Source organism: Hyposmocoma kahamanoa, unplaced genomic scaffold, assembly GCF_003589595.1.
Source record: "Hyposmocoma kahamanoa isolate Upper Pololo Valley unplaced genomic scaffold, ASM358959v1 92, whole genome shotgun sequence".
Classification (NCBI taxonomy): domain Eukaryota; kingdom Metazoa; phylum Arthropoda; class Insecta; order Lepidoptera; family Cosmopterigidae; genus Hyposmocoma; species Hyposmocoma kahamanoa.
Genome location: NW_020654748.1, coordinates 4,212,323 through 4,221,564, shown reverse-complemented (window position 1 = coordinate 4,221,564; position 9,242 = coordinate 4,212,323). Strand labels below are relative to the sequence as shown.

The 9,242-nt window shown below is 35.5% G+C and overlaps 1 protein-coding gene across 1 annotated transcript in view; it reads left to right on the top strand.

Annotated features, from left to right (window-relative positions):
* Positions 1 to 9,242, top strand: part of LOC113236599 (mucin-2-like) — a 140,083-nt gene continuing 130,841 nt past the window's right edge. Inside the window, exon 1 of the mRNA XM_026472743.1 lies at positions 1 to 230. The gene's annotated coding sequence lies outside the window, so the exon portion shown is untranslated. The remainder of the gene's footprint in view (positions 231 to 9,242) is intronic.

Sequence of the window (9,242 nt, the reverse complement as noted above, 5' to 3'; positions counted from 1 at the left end):
CCGCGCGACAGTACGTATCGCTCTGTCGTATTTTTTTCGGCTACCGAAATCGTCAGTGCCGTTCCAGTTTAAAAAAAAATCAACTCGCGATTGTAATAAACATTTTTCTTCGGAATAAAAAGTGATTTCAAAAACGTGTTTGCAATTGAAAGTTCCATATCGTTAATGATATTTTAAACACATATTAGTTTATACTTGCCGACTTTATTGGATGTTACGCTCTCTTGAACGTGAGTATGAGGTTTGTTTTATTACAGCTTTAGTGTTGACCGGTCGAGTAATGCGGCCAAAGACTTTGCCTTGCTCTACTAGTATATTTCTTCATAATGTACACATTTCCTTCTGCTCCTCACGTGTGCCCTCCACAACACAAGTGAATAAGTTGAACTTTTCTTAACTTCATAGAAAACAATCAAAAACCAACTTTCGCACGAGATAAGCTATGTTGACGGCAACTTTTGTTACTTACAATCGAATCTATTCCTAAAAGCGAGTAATTCATGGAGTCGTAATACTGACTGTACCTCCATTTCCGTGTCAATAGACAACACACATAACACTCTTTCCAATTGCGTAGTAAACATTCAACAAATTCTGAATCACTGTTACTGAACACCAACAACAGATCGCTGCTTAACATTCGTGAGTAATATTTGTGTAACTAAGTTGAGTTATTAATGAGGTGACGAAAGTAGTCGCGTTTCCCGTAGCCTGAGGCTACCTTAGTCGCGAATCAAGCTTGGTACCCAGGCATTGGTCACCCGGCTAGTCAGTGAACGAGTGATTAAATCAACTTGCCTTGCAATCGGATTATTGGAACTGGTTCCAAACTTATAGTGGACACGTGTACCTTGCCCATATTAAAACCAACGCAGTGACACAATGGTACACTTTTAGCTTGTAATAAAATAAAAATCATATTAAGAGGGAGCAGAGGAAAAATTCCTAATCTTCAATTTGATTTAAGAGGGGTATATCCACGTTAAAGACACTAGTCAGAAACATAAAACAATAAAGTGTCCTCGATAGACAAAAATCACGAAATGACCTCTAATTTTCACATTTTTTCGATTCATCCTCGAAATGCTACAGGTTATTAGGACGAAAATTAGATAATTAATTATATTTATGCATGATCGACAACTGTCACTACGGATTTTTTTTAATCCCTTTAGTTTTAGAGTTATTCCGTTAAAACGAATTTGGTACTTTTAATGCGCAAAATTCAACATCTCCTGTCGCATGTCACGCGAACTTCAGGCATATTTGTTTCACAATTTTAGGCGGAGCCAACGTCAAAACTTTTTTCGCATGCTCCCTCTTAAACTAAACTTCAAACACGACTCAAGTATATTTAAAACACTAATTATTTGAAAATAGAATTATAACAAACTTTAAAAGGTTTTTGTAATACAAACTATGTTTGTTATAATTATTAATACAAAGATCGAACACTCAGAAAAAATTCCTTCGATCCGGTCGGATTCGTACCGACGTCTTCTTGCATACCGTGCCAGACGCTATACCAACTAAGCCACGGAACGAACCAACGGACCTCACGAATTTTTCTATGTGCTTGCGTCGTGTCTTTGTACTTGGTCTTTTAACGACTTTTTAGTCGTAGCGCCATCTATGAGAAATCTATTACAGATTTATCACCCAGTTAGTATCTTTGTATTAATAATTATAACAAACTAGTGGAGTAATTTCACAAAAAATAATTGAATATCAATTCAATAAAAATTTGATTAATACAAACTATGTTATTCAGCCATGACTACTTTTAGTTTTAGCCAAGAAACAATTATATATTTAAAATAGTTCGTTCAGGGAAGTACTGCCTTCTTACTTATTTCTGCCGCCAAGCAATAATGTGAGCATTATTGAAATTACAGGCACATGGGACTTTTCAATTTACGTCTCAGAGTGACGGGCGCCGGTGGAAATGACCCCTCAAATCTTTGCGATTTAAAGCTCTGAGCGGCAGTACAACTATTATGCACAGGGGTGTCACTTAACACCAGGCGCACGACTTGTTCGTCCCATCACTTGATGTCACAAAAAATACCGTATCGTAATGAATACGAGCGTTATTCCTATAAATACTAATGCACACTGTCATGTTTTTTTTGTAAAAAAATAATATGTTACTTGCAACTCATTAACAATTCATAATAATAATAACGTACACACTAAACAAAGTCCCGCACTAGGGAAACCCTGTGTCCCGGGTGCCATGTACACCCGAACTCACGAGAGAAATAAATGTAGGCCATACAAATATTTCTCCCGGCCCGGGAATCGAACCTCGGACCTCTGCGTGGCAGTCCGGCATGGTAACCGTTCGGCCACAGAGGCAGTTGTTACCTATCCTAATAAATAAAAAATGTAAGGGCTTCATAATATAAAGTCGACAAAATTCAGGTGTTGTGTTAGGTAACTAAATAAATACCTAGTACCAATGTTAGTACTATATATATTCACCAGTATTTCTGATAACAAATTAATAACAATAAAACCACTTAGGGGTCATATCCCTCAGTTCTGATGATAATAAATAGTGGAGAATTTTAATTTACTTTATCATAACAGCGCGACTGTAGACCTCATTTTAGTAACCGACTTTAAAAACGAGGTTATAGTTTATGTTATATATGTAATAGTTATATACATGTATATATACATGTATATATATATATATATATATATATATATATATATATAATAAATTAATTCTTTTTGTGAGTATGTTACGCATTTACTATGACCTTTGTGAACCGATGTTGATGATTCCTTTTTCGTTAGAAAGATGATACGTCAGATGTAGTCCCATTAAAATTTGAAGAAAATATTCCTCTTGCAAGGGTGGCAAATTAGGGAATGAATCCAATTTATTGGATTTCACCCAATTTCCGTTAATCGCTTTCAATAAAACTTGGCAAATAGATACATCTATTTTCATACCACAAAGTTTTCAGATCGTTTTTTTATATAAAAAAGTTAATATATTATATTCATAATAAACCAAATAAAGTTCAATATATTTTTAATGAATGGAAGGTTCTCCACGCTTACACGAAGGTAAAACTTCCTAACCTCCACTCGTTTCCGTGCTTTATGATATCTGAAATGTATATTGTTAGACGTTTTGCAATACACTTACGTCCCACATAAACTTCTTAGACATTATTGGCAAAGATACTGCTTGTATCATAGGCGGAGAGCATAAAAATGGCGTAAAAACCAAAAATATTTTTTTAACACCAAACAAGATATTAATTACTTTATTCCTTAAACTAAAAACTGCCTGTTCCCTCGTGAGTTTGGGTGTAATTTGTGGTTATCTATATGTGTGTCATTAGCGAAACCCTGTGTGGTGGGTGTCATGGGCGCACACATAGACAACCACAAATTACACCCAAACTCACGGAAGAAATAAATGTAGACCATACAAATATTTCTCCCGGCCTGGGAATCGGACCAGGGACCTCTGCGTGGCAGTCCGGCATGATAACCGTTCGGCCACGGAGGCAGTTATGCCAAAGCCATTCAGTACTTTAAATCACTGCGCTCGTCACCCTGAGACATAAGTTGACAAGTCCCATGTGTCTGTAATTTCACCAGCACCCTTACCCTTTAAAGCAGTAACACAGTAATGGTCAAATTGTCAGTAGACATAGGTAAGGTGACCGTACTTCCCTGGACGAATTCTTTCTCAGGGAACTCTACTGTCACCATATTTTAAAAACATGCCATACCTACATATCATATATACATATATTTCGGTATAAACATACACACTTAGAAGTATGGAGTGTTCCGGACTTTATAGTAGTCCGAAAGAGGAACGGTCAAAAAGGAATTCGATTGAAAAGTTCCCGCATACACTCTCCGAAAAGTGTAATAATTTAGTTGCTTTCAAAATACAGATATATTTTCATCTGTATCCGGCAGAAAACCGACAAGCAAGCTACTTTTCGCTTATCATCAAGCACATGACTTGATCATCCCGTCACTTGGCATATAAACAAAATGAGAATCTGTCTTGCAAACAAAAAAACTATAACAAACTGCGCTGCAGTTTGTTGGCCTTTGATTTTGTAGCCAAGTATATTTATTTTTCTATCATTGACGTCAGCCACTCGTTCGCGTAAAATGCTTTGTTTCATATTAGTATTTTGTGATACGCACTACAAAATAGTGAATTCACTGCCGGCATCAGTGTTTTGGAAAGTTACATTTTGGGGATATTCAACGCTAGAATAGGCATGTACTAAACAAGCGCATGACACCATCGGCCTCATCGTTGCTTAATATCAAGTGAGATTGTGAGCAAGTCTTCATCTACTTTACATAAAAAGAAAGTGCTTAAAGTATTGACAGTTTTCCTCCTTTTTTTATAATATCAAGCGACTTGACAAATAAGTCTTGCACCTGATGCTAAGCTACATGCCTGTCCATAACAGTTGCATTGCCATTCAGAGCTTTAAATCGCAAAGATCTGAGGGGCCACTGCTACTGCGCCCTTCACCCTGAGACTTAAGTTGACAAGTCCCATGTGCCTGTACTTTCACCAACACCCTTACCCTTCAAAACCGGAAAGCAGTAATGTTAGCATTGGAGGCAGTAAATAGGTAATGTGTCAATACTTCCCTGGGCAAACTCTTTCACAAGGAGCTCTACTTCTACTAACTACTCCTTCTTAAAACATTGGGCAAGAATACTGCAAAGCCATTATATCTCTCATGTAGTGGATAAATTTACAGAATAGATATACATTTTATTGATTATCATGGTATTCTAGTATTTATTATGAAAATACTTCACTAATTTGTTGTTATTATCAAAACAAGGATTGAACAACACAGTAAAATTCTTTGGTTTGACTGAACTCGGACCAGCGTCTGTAAATATTTAATTATTAAAAAAAAATTATACATGAAAATAGCATCCAAATATAAAATTATTTTGTGCTTTAGTATCGTTTAAAGTAATACTGTAGAAAAAAATTATTGGTTACACCACTTTTTATCCTTAATTATTCACAGCAAAATAAAACTATATTATATCTAAAAAAAATATTAATTCATTTTACCTTGTTAAAGCCAAGAGATTCTTATTGTAATGAAAATAGAAATCACTGTACAAGGACTTAAAATGTTTTGGTTTGACATAATAGAGTTGCGGAGTTAGAAATCTTTACTTGTTTTTAGATGAGACTGAACCAATCTTGGTTTTTAAAGTAGCCTATCTACTTTTTATTGTAACGGGTCAAACTATTACCTCAAAACAAATAAATGTATGAAAATCGAAAGTTCCCATGCATTAAATTCACATGGTTATTTTGCTCACGAATTTCTCGGACGCCATTTTGCTTTCCCCAGCCAATTTGCAATGCCACCACATCCGTACAGGTATCGAGTGTTTTTTAATGAAAAACTTTATTATCCTCCGATGTACATATTGATCGTTTTAAGTTTTTAATACTTGTAATGTGAAGTTTATTGAATATCACAATGTTTTACTATTATGATATTCAATTATTTTTTTATGAAATTACTGCACTAGCTTGTTAGAATTCTAATACAAAGATCAAACTATAAGAAAAATTCCTTCGATCTGGCTGGATTCAAACCAGAGCGTTTTCAGAATACGTTACGTTTACGTTATTGACAAAGTAGATCATATGGTTTAAGACATATATTTCTCAAAACAGAATATAACCATAAACAAAACATTCACTTACAATTAGAAATACTAGATAAACAAGCTTACAAAAATTAACGAAACCGTCACATAAACATATCAGAAAATGTTCACATTCCCACAAATTGCTGTTACTTAGACTTAGAATTATGTTTTGAAATAATCATAACATCATCAACACATAATTAGGAGTTAAATTTAGTTTTTTTTTAATGTAGGTAGTCAGTAGAAATATTATATTTGTACAACAAGGGGACCATCCGGAGAATTCACATTACTTATGGATACACAATCGGAGTTTCGATTGAAAGCGATTTTTTTTTTTTTTTATAAAATATAGGTGCGCATTTGACCTCCATCTCACCTGATGGAAAGTGACGATGAGGTCGACGATGGAGCATGCACACCTAAATAATGCCTATTCACTCTCGCCTTGAAAAGGTCCAAGTTATAACGTTCAGGGAACAAGTCTGCAGGCAGGGAATTCCACTCCATAGCCGTTCGCCATATAAATGTGGAAGCGTAACGCTTCGTGCGAATCTTTGGAATATCCACAACATAGGGGTGGAACCCAAGCCTACGCCTAGTCCCCCGGTGATGGAAAGGGGAAGGCGGAATTAAATCATGTAATTCCATCGCACACTCTCCGTGATATATCCTGATTATTCTATACTGGTGAATTAAATTTTATAATCTGGAATTTTGTGTTCATTTTACATAAAGGGAACGATTGTATTTTTTTTTTATATTCTTTGGAAGATTGTTATACAGTTTGGCACCTTCGTACAGAATATTTTTAGTATCGTAGTTGGTTCGTGGTTTATATCTTTCTTTTTTCTTCTTTTTAGCCGTTCTCAACCATATATGTATATATGTACCATATATGTAGGCCTCCTTTAGCTTTTGTCATTTCTCTTCGTTCTTTGACACCTGCACCCAATTCAACCCTGCCACTTTCTTTATATCGTCCGGCCAACGCATCGCTTGTCTCCCTCGAGGACCGCCTTACACCAGATGCCATGCTTTCGAGCTTCGTGACCCGCCCACGGCCACTTAAGGCTCGTTACACGTTTTGGGACATCTGCGAGTCTCCTTTCCGTCTTTTGTTAGCACCCAGATTACGGCACCATGTGTTAGTACGGGCAGGAAACACTAGTCGTCATTCTTGCTTTTTGTTCCGCGGTGAAGTTCTATATAAGTTTGATTACGCTGCCCACGTCAAACGTATACACCTGTTAATTTCATTGACCTGATTTTATTTGCCAATTTTTATTTCCTTGTCCAGATAAACATACCTTCTCTTCCGATGACAGTTTGGTTGACTGTAATTTCCATCGAGTTTTCCACTTCGTTAGTCATGATATTCGTTTTATTTAAATTTATTTCTAAGCCAACTTGTTACTTGTATACGTGGTTTGTATGGGCATAAGTTATGGTCATTTCTTAATTGTCTGGCTGGCTCTTTTTAGTAAAACTATTTGAGTAGACAATATCTTTCATCAGTATCTTTCTTATCAGAATACATCTGTGGTAATTAATTATACATTTGTGCAAGCGTTATTAATTTGGTTTTTTGAAATAAAGTTTCCGTAGGCATCAGGAAATTATATTTTGTTGTGTTTTATAATAACAAGTGACGGGACAAACAAGTAGTGCGCCTGGTGTTAAGCGACACGCCTGTCCATTACAGTTGCTGTGCCACTCAGAGCTTTAAATCGCAGAGATCTTAGGGGCACTGCCACTGCGCCCGTCAACCTGAGAATAAGTTGACAAGTTCAATGTGCTTGTAATTTCACCAGCACATATACCCTTCCAAACCGGAATGCAGTAATGCTCACACTTGGCGGTAGAAATAGATAAGGTGGACTTCCCTGAACGAATTCTTTCACAAGGAGCTCTACTGCTACTAAAGTAATTTAATTAGTTTACTTTGAGTGATTTCTAACGGTTTGAAACTGGTTTTTGCAGCCGATTTAGCGAGAGAATTGTATGTATATGATATTCATTACAGATTTAGGAAAGCAGCGCACGATGTCCCTTAGGATACCCAACAGTGAAGTTATTTTTAACCGACTTCAAAAAAAGGAGGCCGTTCTCAATTAGACTGTATGATTTTTCTTGTATGTATGTTACGCGATAACTCCGGCCGGCATTTGTGAACTGATTTTGATATTTTTTTTGTTGGAAAAAGGTTGGTCAGATGTGGTCCCATTTAAATTTGAAGAAAATATTCCACCTCTAAGGGTGGCAAACTAGGGGATGAATGACTTTTGAGGTCGTTTTTTTATTACTCTGTACTGATTTTTACGTATATTATCTTTTTTTTTTATTCAAGGAAACAAACAGTCATCAACAGACAGGTAATAAACCAAAATCGATACACATACAGACATAGAGTTCCATTCAAAACTAAATTAAGATAATGAGCGAAACAACATCACAAGCCAAAAAGAAGAAGAAGAATATATAAAAAATACGAAAAATAAAAACTTAAATAATTTATGATACGTAATATACATGTAAGAGTACACTAAAAAAATCCTTGTGAAGTATTATCTAAGTGAATGTCAAAAATAGGGATAAGATACTTTCAGATTAAACTTTTCATTCGGCTCATTTGTTAATTGTAAATGTGGCAGATTAAATGTTTAGTTGTTATTATACAGTGAATAAGTAACTAATATAAGTTATACGTTATCGCTCAAGTTGGCAGCTCACGCATAAATATGAATGCTTTTGCTCGTGAAACGTTCCATCAAGTACATTCATCATTATCAATTAAAGTATTTACGCCGATATAAATAGAATTACTAAGTCGCTATTGGTATACTCGCAACTGCTTTATCCTGACTCCTAGAACATTTCAAACTAGTCACTGGCGGGCCAGTCACGACGTATAAAACATTTTGACTTTGTACGCAATACAGCCTCACCGGTTTTGAATTTTAACACTTGCAAACTCCACTTGCAAAATGGCTTGACAACTTCACAAGCTTAATTAATGACCTGACACAGCACTACGTTGTTGTTGATGTTTCGAATTCCGAATTATATTCGTGTTATGACGAAAAAGACTTTCGTGTTATCAAATAAGACGGCAGAAACAGGTATACTTTATATAGGTTACTTTTATAGGTTGGAATCTTTATCCAAGAGTGCTGGAATAATACACCACCACCTATACGCAACGAGACATCCAAACCCAAATTCAAAGCACTGCACCGGCAACACCTACCCACAGTTTAAACATCTGTGTAGTGTGTTTTTATTCCTTTACGTAATCTGTCTAGAATCGAATTTTGTTTGCTTTGATCTATTCACATTATGTATATAATTATAATATATACTAAATACATAATACAACATTAAAACCTCTTTACAGTCACAATTTACTCCTACAGGTGTAATTATATTCATACTCGCACATGCACTTACATATCAAACAGGTTATTTTAGATGCACTGTTTACACTTTACTATGTATTTTATTTTTCTCAATGTATAATGTGTAACTTCATGCATAGTCGTTATATTTTT